This window comes from Mizuhopecten yessoensis, unplaced genomic scaffold (assembly GCF_002113885.1).
Source record: "Mizuhopecten yessoensis strain PY_sf001 unplaced genomic scaffold, ASM211388v2 scaffold7111, whole genome shotgun sequence".
NCBI classification, from domain to species: domain Eukaryota; kingdom Metazoa; phylum Mollusca; class Bivalvia; order Pectinida; family Pectinidae; genus Mizuhopecten; species Mizuhopecten yessoensis.
Genome location: NW_018406886.1, coordinates 182,101 through 196,685, shown reverse-complemented (window position 1 = coordinate 196,685; position 14,585 = coordinate 182,101). Strand labels below are relative to the sequence as shown.

At 38.3% G+C, this 14,585-nt stretch overlaps 1 protein-coding gene across 3 annotated transcripts in view; it reads left to right on the top strand.

The window, feature by feature from the left end:
- The first annotated feature begins 13,721 nt into the window (after window positions 1–13,721).
- Window positions 13,722–14,585, top strand: part of LOC110453126 — a 32,297-nt gene continuing 31,433 nt past the window's right edge. For all 3 annotated transcript variants that reach the window (XM_021501968.1, XM_021501963.1, XM_021501965.1), the window contains exon 1: window positions 13,722–14,370. The gene's annotated coding sequence lies outside the window, so the exon portion shown is untranslated. The remainder of the gene's footprint in view (window positions 14,371–14,585) is intronic.

Sequence of the window (14,585 nt, the reverse complement as noted above, 5' to 3'; positions counted from 1 at the left end):
CATTCAAATTTATCATTTAATCTCAACTAAATAAACAAAATTATCCGTAAATGGTTTGATTGAAATTAATACACATTTTCAATATGAAATACTATAGGTCATACTCTTACAATTCATACAATGTGAATGACTCTTCGGAAACGAAACCAAAACACTCAAACACACGCGTTGTCAACGGTTTTTTTCAGTCTGCCATACGAAATACATACATTTGTATGCGACACTACTTGTTATGCTCCCCGAGCGAAAAGTCTGGGAGCATATAGACACCGCTTTGTCCGTCCGTCCGTCATTCCGAAATGTTAAGTACGCCCACGTCAAGGTCAGATTGATGTCAACAAGTCAAATTCATTGTTTTGGTCATTACTCATGACTTCTGAAGTAAGCTCGATGAATTTAAGTGATATATGTAAGAAAGCAAGGCGGCGTATCGCGTACTACTTTTTTTTTACGCCCAAGGTCAAGGTCACATTGAGGTCAAAGGTCAAATTCATTGTTCGGACCATATCCTATAACTTCCTTAAGATAATTCATTGAAATATAAGGGATATATGTATGATGACAAAGCGGTGAGTTGCGTACCACCTTTTGGTCTGTATGCCCCCAAGATGAAGGTCACATAGAGGTCAAAGGTCAAATACATTGTCCGGGACATAACGTTTCACTCATTGAAGATAGCTCAATGAAAGTTAAGTGATGTACTAGTATGTAGGATAGATAGACGGTGTGTTGCATACCAATTTTGTCTTAGTACGCCCAAAGTGAATGTCACATTGAAGTCAACGGTCAATTTTTTTTCCTGGCTTTAACTTCTGATTCGTTGAATATACATGTAACTATGAACATTTATAGATATACTGTATATATAAGATTACAAGGCGATCTGTCGCGTACTACTATGGGGTCCGTACACTTAAGGTCAAAGTTTCGTGAAGTTCAATAAGAGCATATATACCTGCACCCAAACACTTTATTCCGGTCTCAATGACCTTTCGGGGAGTATAGCCCATACGTTTTACTGATTCAGAGATAGAACCTTTACGAATTTTCCGGTTTATTTTCGCACTTCGTACAAGAATGTCCAGATATCATTGGTTAAGTAGAGCTGCTGCGTTGTGACCTATTTACAGAGGGATCGCATCAGAGGGAAACATGGCGTCGTCTATATCCGACGCTTCAAAACTGAAAATGGCAGTATTTTACATATTGTCATATGGAAATCCGACATTTGCGAAAAATAGTCAGCCAACGAAGACTCTCTGTCAAGTGTTTTTAGGATAACTAAACAAACAAGCGCAAATATTTTGCATTTCAGACTGTGTATAGACAGTTACTGACATCTATAAAAGAAATCATTAAGAGATTCAAACCCCCTTGGAGGCCCATCTGGCTTTCTACGAAGCAGGTGGATCTGGTTACGACCCCGTCCACTAACATGCATATATATATACTTTGTATATGTTGCTGCCCCTCTGTGGTTATGTATTGTCCTAGGCTCGGTTATAACCGGAACAAGGAAGTAAAACACCACCAGTCAATCTCCAGTCAATCAATCAATCAATCAGTAAATATATCAATCAATCAATCAACCAACCAATCAATCAATCAACAAATCAATTATCAATCAATCAATCAATCAATCAACCAATCAACCAATCAATCAAGCATATATGGTGATACTGACGAGGTGACTGATAACTTAATGCCTGTTGTTAATTTCGTACATACAATGTTTTGAACATGTGAATAAGTCATACTGGGCGATTCTACTAACAAAAGGATGTACTCTACACATGTATAGGACGCAAGTCATTAGGCAAATGTTATCGCCCTCGTGAAACAAATAATTGTGTTTCCCTCCAGAAAGGGCAAGACAATTTTTATAATGCCGAAAAGAAATAAATAAAAAGAGAAAAACACAAAAGAAGAGATTATAAGGTTGACGCGCCATTGTTGTTGTCTACTTCTGTTATTGGGAACTAGGTTGTGTTGGCTTTTTTAACATCATGTCGTCCTCAGGCGCTCATTTTCACCCGATCATCTTTCCCTTGTTCGGAACTTCTCTAGAATAATCTGCAATAGCTAACATGACCTATAGTTCCGAATATCGAAAGCAGACAACAACAATGGTGCGTCAAACAGATCATCTCTACCATTATTGTTTTTTATTGATTGATTGGTTGATTTGTTGATGATTGATTTAATTATTCGGCATAATAAAATATTTGATACCATTACAATAGGGAATCACAATCAGTTACGTTTCTCTGGGGCTTCGCCCTCGTGAAACATGATTAACCTCGGAGAAACAAATAATCGTGCTTCCCTGCAGTAAATGTATAAAATAGCCCGATATCCTGGGTTGTCTGATGCATGATTGGAGCAATTAATGTTCAAGAACATCATAGAAATAGACATAGAGAACATATTTATTAAGATTTTCCATCATTTCACGGAGTATATATAAGTACATGGAAATACAGGGTACAATACATAATAGTGATGGACGATCGGTTTAAAAATCGATAATCGGGTTGCAATCGGAAGTAGTTAACCGATTGATGATCGATTGCCTAATCGGTTTATAATTTTATTGGACTGAACGCCCAAATAAAGTGAGAACACTTCTGTTACATCAATAGACAGAGTTGTGAACAATACATAAGGCTTCATTCTTTTATAATGAATGGATTTCAAGCAATTTTTATGCAGGTTTGTCAATCAGATAGTAAAAATCAAAGAAAATATCATTTTAATGCATACTTTGCATTGTATACATCTGACACTTTCAATAATCAACCGATTATAAGGATTAATGGATTATGGAATTTGTAATCGATAATTATAATCGATCATCCCTATCACTAATATACCATGATACATGCCGTTTGGGCTTGGGACAGTTTCTGGAGTAACTTCCGGCTTGTTAAAAATTGCAACTTAGCTTTTTCGATTGTCTAGACGGTGTTATATATCTTTGTTCCCAATGTCAAGATCACGAAACAAGTTCAAAATTCAAGCCACCGTTTTCTGGTTCATGTCACATTGAAACTGCTGAAAGAATCTTAAAGAAAGAAATGTTCACAAGTAACTCTACTTTTAAATTTAAACTTCAAAATTGGAAGACTAAAAGTTTGCATTTACGTAAAAAAGGGAACCGGTACTAGACAGTTGACTACGCATTTTTCATTATTTCATATTTATATTTCATATTCACGCAAACTTTAAACTCATAATACGCATTTAATAAATGAATGACATATATTCTAGCAAGACACATATTTCATGTCTTTGTGTAAATAGATGTTAACTGTTTGCTACAGAGTGTCTTAGGTACCGTACATTCCGTGTGATCCTTGGTGTATATATTTCACATTTTGTCTGATCCTTGGTGTGTACATTTTCACATTTCGTGTGATCCTTGGTGTATACATTTTCACATTTCGTGTGATCCTTGGTGTGTACATTTTCCCGTTTCGTTACGTCCTTGTGTATATTTTAACATTTTGTCTGATCATTGGTGTGTACATTTTCACATTTCGTGTGATCCTTGGTGTGTATAATTTCACATTTCGTGTGATCCTTGGTGTGTAAATTTTCCCGTTTCGTTACGTCCTTGTGTATATTTTCACATTTTGTCTGATCCTTGGTGTGTACATCTTCACATTTTGTGTGATCCTTGGTTTGTATATTTTCACATTTCGTGTGATCCTTGGTCTGTAATTTTTCACATTTCGTGTGATCCTTGGTGTGTACATTTTCACATTTCGTGTGATCCTTGGTGTGTATATTTTCACATTTCGTGTGATCCTTGGTGTGTAAATTTTCACATTTCGTGTGATCCTTGGTGTGTATAATTTCACATTTCGTGTGATCCTTGGTGTGTAAATTTTCCCGTTTCGTTACGTCCTTGTGTATATTTTCACATTTTGTCTGATCCTTGGTGTGTACATCTTCACATTTTGTGTGATCCTTGGTTTGTATATTTTCACATTTCGTGTGATCCTTGGTCTGTAATTTTTCACATTTCGTGTGATCCTTGGTGTGTACATTTTCACATTTCGTGTGATCCTTGGTGTGTATATTTTCACATTTCGTATGATCACGGGTGTATATTTTCACATTTCGAGTGATCATTTAAATTTGTGTGTATATTTTCACGTTTCGTTTGATCCTTGTTGCCTATATTTCCACGTTTCTGTTGATACTTGGCTGTCAATCCTCCGTTACGTTTTGGTGATTGGCTACCTTTCGTTATCCTTTACCTTTCACTATAAGTACAGCTGATGATCGTGTTAGGCTACAGTTGTCATTATCTTTTTACTCGGCTTTTGTTCATTCTTGTAATGTACAGACAGACATAAGCAGATTTATTAGCTCCAACTATCACTTCCAGCTTATAGTTTTTCTAGGCCTAGTTGTTGTTTTGATGTCGGGGTCTTTTCTCGTAGACTCCGGCTTTTGCACCTGTTTTTCCATCGAACTTTTTATTTTGCTTTCATTTCCACGCATTGTGCAGTCCTTTTTCGCAAGTCCCTGTGTTTGGTTCCGTCTTTTACTGGAACGTGTGTACTGTGTTATGAAAATTTTCACTGGTCCGAGACACTTGGAGTATGCACAATAACAACAATCGTTTGTGTGACACGGGAACGACATTTTATACAACTCGTCCACCTGTTGTTGTTGTTGGTTTCTTTTGTCGGCAACCTTTGTCGAAGATGCTTTTCCCTGCCGTGACGTCACGTTAGTAGTTTTAGAAGTTGCTGAGGCGACTGACATTCTCGTGCTTTGCCTAGTTGGCACACGGACAGGGAGAGGAAAGTCCTTACTCGTGGCTAGCACGGGCACACTCGCGTGCTTTCTGTAGTTATACTCCATTTTCTGTTCGGTGTGAGTAGACTCCTTACAATTTTATGTCGTATCCTTGAGAAAATTCCGTTTATCAATCGCTCTGCATGCACAGTATACACACGCTATATCGTTGTATTAAATTGACGGGGACAGATGTCCTCGAGCGTTGGGGGGAAGCACTGATAGGGTTTACACAATAATCCTCTTCTGTAACCACTTAGCAACTGGCAAGGACGGTAAAGTGGTCGTAGGGAGTTACCTCCCTTTTACGGTCTGATCAGATAGTTGGTGTCAGTATAGTATCCTTAGTAGCGACCTACTTGTCTCCGAAGATCCATCTGGTTCTGTCAAAATATATCATGTCATATATCAATATATATGTTTTGTTCTTTTTATATGGTATGTCCCATAATATTAGGACATATCCGACCCTTAGTTATTAATCCTGTGCACAATTTATGTATCTGAAATATACATGTATGCCGGTCCTTATAATTAAGATAAATCTTGCTCTAGCCTATTATATTCGAGGTTCTCGTACAAGGTTTCTTCTGTCTTAGTGTACGATACATTAGTAAGATATCAGATCCCCGTGTGTACAGCTGACGACAGTATCACGTAAAACAAACACCAGGTACTACTACTACATACGCTCCAAAGAACACGATCAGTTACATCATAACTTCTGAATTATTAATTATCATCGACGCGCGTTCGGCACATTTTTCATCCGTATGATATGAGTAGAGAATTTGTGTGGAATTCTTTAGAAGTTAAAAATAATCTCTGATCAAAAACGTGAACTAATACTGAAGTACTGGAGCTATATGGAATCCAAGTGTATCGGAAATCACAACGGATCTTCCAACGAAGTTATATGACAAGCGATATCGATCTAGGGTGTTTGATTAGCGGAGATTATCTCGTTAGCCGTGGTCCACCATATCGATTTACTGTGACATAAGTCAATGTCAGCAGCCGTAGCATCCGTCAGATAAATAGATCCGGGCAATCACAAATACTACACAGAGGAAATTAAAAAAAAATCTATCAAGTTTCTCTTCGAAGTATCCAACAGTTCAAACGGTGATCACATGATCATAAACCTTTCAATTGCAGGTGGGTTTTTTAAGTACAAAACAAATGTATCAATCCCAGTAAATAATTATCTTTGAAAGGGCGATGATTTTTTTCCCAATATCATCGGGCAATTACATTCAATGGCATTCGAAGTGACCTTCTAAAACATGCCAGGCTGTCAAATCACAAAATGTGTGTTGCTCCGTACTTGATTCGTGTTTGCAAGGAAACTGTAAATTGCAGGAATATTAGGAATAGCAAATTATCTCACGTCCATGTACCAGGCAGATATTCACGATACCCTGGAAAGATCCAATACCGTAACGTAGGCGTACTCTCGCCCCACAGTCTTTATCTAGGGGATAGGGTACTCTATCTCCGGTCCATATACCAGAGCAGACAGATACACGATATCCTGGTTTCTCACGTTAAATACATTTTCAAATATTTGTTCTCTTGTTCATTGGCCGTATTTTCCTCGTCCCTGTTTCACTGATAGCCCGGCCGTTCAGAGCTACTCCATCCTTCACGAACACGACCCTGAGTAAACACCATGTCTGTCAACAAACAAACCCGCTGTTGACACATATTTTACGAGCGAACATAAAAACATTGGTATCCCTTACTGACAGGGTGTATATTTTAAATCAGATTAATGTTCCCTATAGTCATTAAACACACGTGAAATGTACAAGTTTTAATTACAAATCCTTTCATTTGGTAAAACGTTTTGATGAATCGACAACAGGAAATTCCGTCCGACGGCACGCCCCGTAAGCGTGATGTTCTCATATTCACTGCTTTGGAGTCTTTCTGCGTTTTTAGTCACGCACCGATATTAAATCGACGTCAATTTATCATCGGTTATAAACAGGGAAATTTAATTGGAAGTGTGGGTGGGGTATAGACGACCGTGTATATGGGTAGAGTCCCTATGGAGACGTTGGCATAGCAACTTCATTTCTATCTCGTTCAACCAGACCCTTGTTGTCTGCACAAGCTAAATGTCCAACGAACATGCAGTGATCAAGCCTCTGGTTGACCGAGATTACCTGTTTGATTCAACAGTTTTCGTGCGTAATCGTTCCGAAAAAAAGACAATTTAGCCCCCTGTAGACGTGTTATTACGTGAGACATTCCATTTGCTTTGAACGAGTTACTGTTGTATTAGAATGTAAAACCCCATAATTGCATTTCTATTTCTATTGATACGAAATAAGTCTACCATTTAAACATCAACGATGGCGGATTTGGATGTAAAATTGCATGACAATCATCGTAAACATATAGGGAATATGTACCTGGCCAACTCCAGCAGTGAGACTATGGTGTTTAATATGTTCACACGCAGATTATAATAATAGTTACACAGGTATATCACGGCGGGCGGCAGGTGATGTTATATAGACTTATATTTCCTGTCTTAATTTGATCTTTAGCGAACGAGCATGCGTAAAACAATATAGCATAAATGTGTACAAACTGCAAAATCTATATGTATTCAAAGAAGACTTAAATGGTTAATTTAAAATACAACTCAAACCTGGAACGCGCCGAGTTTGTAAATGCCAGTCACAATTACTGAACGTTTGTCTCCCGTAGCACTTAATTTTATAGCTACGACACAAGAGTTTATATTTCAGCTCACTTAGCACGGATTGCCTGTTAGATTTTAGTACAATGTCCGTCAGTCCATCTTCTGTCCGTCCGTCCCTCAACTTTTTTCTAACAACATGATGAAAACTGAAAGGCCAAGGGTATTTATATTTGACAAGTAGGTAGCGGGGATTGATATATGAATGACATGGACCTACTTTCAAGGTCACAGGGGTCAAATATGTCATATCTTTTCCCTTAAAGAACAGTCGATCTGAAGCAATCGTTCTTTAATTGATATGTTAAGTAGACCAGCAGCACAAAATGTTTTCTAAAATGCTGTGTTGAGGTCAAATGTCAATTGTAAGCGTTTGTGGGGTTAAATGTCTACATGGCATATAACGAGTAAAAATCTTCCTCTTAAGATCTATGAGAATCATGGTTAATACACCTAGGTAGTAAGTGCATGTATATATGTGTGTAGAATAAAGTACTATAAAGTGTTCCCATATAAATGACCTTGACCCACGTAATTTCAATGTCACATGTCGGGTCAAATTTGTTATACGATTACATACAATTGACACACAGCCTACGGTGGCGAACGGACAGAATACACGAAGTGGCGATGATGGATTTTACCCTCGTCCTTATTTATTCATTCATATCGTCTGAACACTGTATTTTCGTAAATACGACACGAATGAAAACACTTGCATTTAATAAGGTGTGTATGGAAGAATTAATGTTTTCTCACAGATGGTATTTTGGTCAAAATATATAGCAGTTCCTCCTCTCCAAATGTTAAAAAGCGACCCTCTTTACGATTTTATTTTATCCTGTTGCCACTAAAAATTGATCGTGCGACTGTCTGAAATATTAAATGTGTTTTGATTGATGTTGTTACTTTTCTCAGCACGATATCCTGAAACCGAAACCAAACGACAACTTGGCGGTTCACAAATTATTATCCTTGGTTATAAAGAGGGCTTTTGCGACAGCTAATATCTTTCTCAACTCCCTGGGGAGCATACAGCCTGTGCTGCCATTTCGGCGCTCACAGCTAGAACTCTGCAATTCTAGCACTGCTCAAGCACGTACTTATTTACAGCTGTGTAGACTAGAACAAGCGGAGTAAAGTACATATATCTTGCTCAAAGATACAACACAGGACGTACAGTGCCGTGACTCGAACCTGCAACCCATCGGTCACGAGCCCGGCGTCCTACCACTAGACTACTGTGCCCCCTAGTATATTTTCCGATGCCGGAAAAAGGCAAACATTTGAGAGAGAAAAGAAGATTCACATAGAGCTTTATCGGGTGTTGTGACAGTATACAGGAGCTACGGGTACCTTCAATATTAAATGATAAGCGATAAGTGTCACAAGAGGTTACCTGGCTATCTAACACTGACAAGAGTATAAGACTTTTTCATGCACAGGGGTGTAGGATAGGGAAATTCCGCCCGAGTTTTTTTCAAATTTGGTAAAACCCCAGGTTTTGCCGAGAGTTTTGTCAAATTTGAAAACCCCGAGGGTGGACGGCTCTATCTAACACACAGGGAACCTCCCCGGTACATGAATCTTATACCAGTCGGTACAAGGGAAGTAACTCTAGAGACCTTGTTAGTTTTGTACCATCAATTGAAACACTGCCGCGTCATCACAAGAATTAATTTCATTCCTTGAAGAATGTTTGAAAATATTGAAAGTATTTCCTTTTTTCTCGCTAGACCACTAGACGCAACCTTGTATGTAAAAGGCCGATTTTTCTATTTCCAAATATGTGAAAATTCAGTAACAAATAACAATAGCTTGGCTATATGTCTGCTCTTTTTTTTGGGCAAATCCTTCTGTAATCTTACAGAACTAAAGAATTGTATTCCGATCTCTGAACTGTATTCCGTTAGACTCTGACGCCTGTGTCTGGGCATCTGACAGCTTTGTTTAGACTTCTGACGGTTGTGTCTGAACATTTGACGCCTGTGTCTAAACCTCTGACGGCTGTGTCTGAACATTTGGCGACTGTGTCTAAACTTCTGACGGTTGTGTCTGATCATTTGACGCCTGTGTCTAAACTTCTGACGGTTGTGCTGAATATTTGGCGACTGTGTCTAAACTTCTGACGGTTGTGTCTGAACATTTGACGACTGTGTTTAAACTTCTGACGGTTGTGTCCGAATATTTGACGACTGTGTTTAAACTTCTGACGGTTGTGTGACGACTTCTAATTGCTGTGTCTAGATTTCTGATGTCTATGTCTTGATTTCTGACGCCTGTGTCTGGACATTTGACGGCTGCTTCTAGACTGAAGATACCCGTATTTAAACGTCTAATCGCTGTGATAGACACTGGGGTGTCCAGACTAAAATGCGGAAGTACATATCTGGAATTCAGAGGTATGTTTTTAGACCACTGATCACGGCGTGCTTCCGGGAATTCTACCAGTTAAAGGAATCATTAAAATAACACACGGTATCATGAAAATCGCAAGAAGTGGTTTCGGAATACAAGTAAGCAATTTCAAGCGGACATTAAAAATAATTCAAACACCCCAAATAGAAACAGGATATAATAAATGTATTTCACTAAAAGCAATATCAGAATCGAAGGTAAAAAGACTTCATTCATGTAAGTGACAACGTATGAAGCATGAGCTCTGTGACGTACCCATATTACCTCCACCCTGAAATAATCGTTCTTCTCTATCTTAAACAAACTTTTTTTCCTGTTATCTCCAGCAGTTTATTTAAAAGAACTGACAGCCATTCTACCAACCCCTACTTTGAAGTCGATAGCGTTAGACCAGGCCTGCATGGAGGGTTTATGTATAACACGTTCTGGGTGTTATGTAATCTTCCGTCTAGTATGGTGGCTTATATATGACGTTTCTTCTTTTCGCTTTGTCGCCCGCGAAAATTCCCCAAGAGATAAAACGAAATAACGAAAAAACAGAAAACCCGCTTTAAGCGAAAAAACCCGAAATAACGTACGTCCTTTAAACAAATGGTTTCCATTTGTCGAATGAGGGTACCCCACTTAATTTTGTATGTATTTAACTCTAGATCTACTTACTACAAAAGTTGAGTCTGTCAAGATCAGGGTCAAAGTGATCGGCTGAAGTTAGTGCGAAGGTGGCTTGAAATGTGCTTATAAATCTGTCAAGCGCTGATTTCATGTGTTGACGAGCGATGTCGATAGATTGGTGGATTTAACAGATTGAAATAAACATCTGGTATTAAGCATGACGTCAGTTTTCATTATTTATCGTCTGTCGACCAAATTGAATAGCAACTGAAAATGAAAAACCCTTCCCAAATACATCCAGGTTAAGTGAACAAAATAGGACAACTGCTCACATGGTTAGAAATAATAAAACGCACAGCTTGTTAAAAATGAGGACATGTAGGCATCAAGTGACCAATGTTAGCGCGCGCAAAATAACAGCCTTATTGCAATTATTAGATTATCAAGCAACCATGCTTATCATACGCGTAGTGTGAACACTAAAGTAGACACGAAAAAGACTCTAATCACATTTTACTCGGTAGAATAAATATAATGAATATATGTACTTGTATATATATCACGGTGAAAAATATAACTCGGTATTCGAGAATGCTGAAAAATAAATAACTCACGCCGCAAGTGGCCCTCATTAATTATCTTTTCAAACATTTTCTCACTCTTGTTATATATTCCACCATGCTACACACACACACATACGATATTTCTTTAATATATTTAGCACATAGTTTTGGCAGATCCACAAAGCAACAATATTTTCATCAAACAGTGTCATCAATGGTCATAGTTTATCAAACTGCCCATATTTTTTTCTTGATTTTGCACACAAGTTTCGAGTCCATAACAAATAGCCTCCATTAGTGATCTATATATTTCTACTAAACCCATGTTGACAGAACATCCAATATTGACATATGACGTAGAGGAGTGCATTACATTTGTACATGTACATCAGTGAATATACTTGAAATATCACAATAACATTTCTATGTACTAGCTGTTGAAGTGGCCATTACAAACGTCCCTGTCGGAAAACAGCGTTGTGTAAACTTTATGAAAGACTGTTTCTTTTTTCCGGCCTTTTATGTAGTGCAATTGGCTATGTGTGGGGGATTGAACGAGTGGTTAGCACTCCGGCCTTTCACGCAGGCGACCGGGGTTCGATCCCCGAAGTCGTCGTACGCATGGATATTTAGAGAAAGTGCTTTTCTCCTGCTGCCCATACAACTCCAACAACCCAGGTAGAGTATACATCGGATTGGGTAGATGTTGCAATATCTGTGCTGTAGCATTCGAGTGAGGTGGCGCTATAAATGATACCGTTGGAAGCACGGTCCCTCTTCAAACAGAACACATTACATCTCCAGCACACACTCAGGCATACACACAAATGGAGATATTAGCCAGGTGGCATATGACTAGTAGTTAGCGCCTGCTAAGGCAGCTCCTGCGAATTCCTCAAAACTTGTTTTGATTAATGCATATATGCTAATTGTATCAATTGTATATTTATGTACTGTAAAGCGCCTTAGAGTGGCTTATGTTAGCTAGATAGGGCGTTATATCAAATGTTGTATATTATTCGACGAAAGCTTAATAGATTGGTTTGGTGACAGTCTTTGACTGGAGCCTTAGAGGGGAAAGATTTGTTTGGACAACAACCTTCCTACTGGAGTGTTAGCGATGAAGGATTTGTATGGACAACAACTTTTCTACTTGAGCCTTAGCGATGAAAGATTTGTTTGGACAACAACCTTTCTACTTGAGCCTTAGCGATGAAAGATTTGTTTGGACAACAACCTTTCTACTTGAGCCTTAGAGGTGAACGATTTGTTTGGACAACAATCTTCCTACTGGAGTCTTAGCGATGAAGGATTTGTTTGGACAACAACTTTTCTACTTGAGCCTTAGCGATGAAAGATTTGTTTGGAAAACAACCTTCCCACTGGGGTCTTAGAGGTGAAGGATTTGTTCAGACAACAACCTTTCTGTTTGAGCCTTAGCAATGAAAGATTTGTTTGGACAACAACCTTTTTACTGGAGTCTAAACGGTGAAAGATTTGTTTTGACAATAACCTTTCTGTTTGAGCCTTAGCGGTGAAGGCTTTTTAAGACCGTCTTACCACCATCAATTTGGAGGTAATTTGACTTGGTCAAAGTGACAGCCTTCTCAGTAGAGTCTTGAATGTGAAATATTTGTTTTAGTAACAGCGTTTCTTCTGGCGCCTTAGAGGCGGTATCGGATGTTTGGCATTATGCTTGTAGCCGCATCTTAGGAATATGCTGGTACGCAGATGAATCCACCAATATACATTTATATATATATATACAGAAATACAAAACAAAACAAAAGCACTTCTTGTTGCGACCCCTTGTTTCCCTACCAAGGTCCTGTCCTAGACATACTTCTAAAGTAATCCACTCCGAGCAAGGGCTAGCTACGCCCCTGATATTTGTATTAATCAGACGAGGATAACTCAATGTTATAACTTCATATAACAAAAAAGTGTGTTTAAAGTCAAGTGTTCCAACTTGTGATATATAAAAAACATCGTTTTCCACTATTTTATCTGGGTATTAAGGGCGGATTGGTTGAGTGGTCTTCCAAGCAGGCGGCCGGGGTTCGATCCCCGAAGTCGCCGTACGCATGGAATATTCAGAGAAAGTGTTTTTCTCCTGCCCACACAACTCCAACAACCCAGATGGAGTATAAAATGGTCTAGGGTGGGTGTGCGGTATCTGTACTGTAGCATTCAAGTGAGGTGGCACAATAAATGATACCGTTGGAAGCACGGTCCCGCTACAAACAGAACACAATACATTTCCAGCACACACACAGGCATACACACATAGGGAGATATTAGCCAGGTGGCATAGGACTAGTAGCTAGCGCCTGATAAGGCAGCTCCTGCGAAATCAGGCTAATATTGTATTGATTAATATATATGCTAATTGTTTTGACTTTATACAATTGTATATCTATGTACTGTAAAGCGCTTTAGAGTGGCTTATGTTAGCTAGATAGGGCGCTATATCAAATGTTGTATATTTATTTATTTATCTATTTTATAAAGTTCAATATTGGTGCACCACACCGAACTACCTAACGTTTTAAAGTAGTGATGTAATGTGTGTGTAGTGTGCACAGGATTTTGCAATCGATAGCGCATCGTTCGGTAATCAGGCAGGCCGAACGGTTAGACCTAATGTTACGGGTATATTTGTATGTGTACACAGAAATGAACAGTGTGTAGAAGACTCAACCTGTCAAAAGGGGTAAACATTTCATTATTGCCTTTACTGAAGGACAAATAATTGCATGTACAAATGGCCTTGCGGCACTTAATCCGCAAATGTACCTAAGCCTTACCAAGTCTTTTCATAATCTTCCATATAATTTTTATGATTATGATGTTGGATAAGGAGATATTTTATGAAGTTTTTGTAAATCGTCTGAAACTTGAATACAAATCAAAAGGTTTATAGGATATTAATCTCTGTCTGAATAATATGTGTAATGTGTGTCAGCTGTTCCCGGAAGTGGCTGGTGTTTGTGACATAATACACGCTTCACTAAAGCTCTCGTGGGCTAACCGTCTGTTTGTAGGAACACATTCACGGATTTGTATACACGGGGACAATGAAATGTCCTTAACAATTTGTGGACACTTCATTTTATTCAGGTTGTGTTATAACTAGGTCAGAGTGGTCAGTCTTCAATAGTTAACATACATAAAACATTCATACATGCGTGTCCGTCCTGTCTTAGGAGGCGGGTACAGGTGAGGCAAAGATACGAAAGGAAAGGGCTAAAGGTATGTACAATTTTTCTTTTTGCAATTTTTTTTTGTATTATTTTTTTCCAAATTTATAACAATGTAAATATATCATACATAAGCATTATTCCTCTCGCACATTACAATTGATTCATTAAATATTCATTTATTATAAACTGCATATTTCCAGGTATAATTAATAATTAATTATGTTTATGTATAATTAAATTACAGCTAAATCATGTCCGTTATAT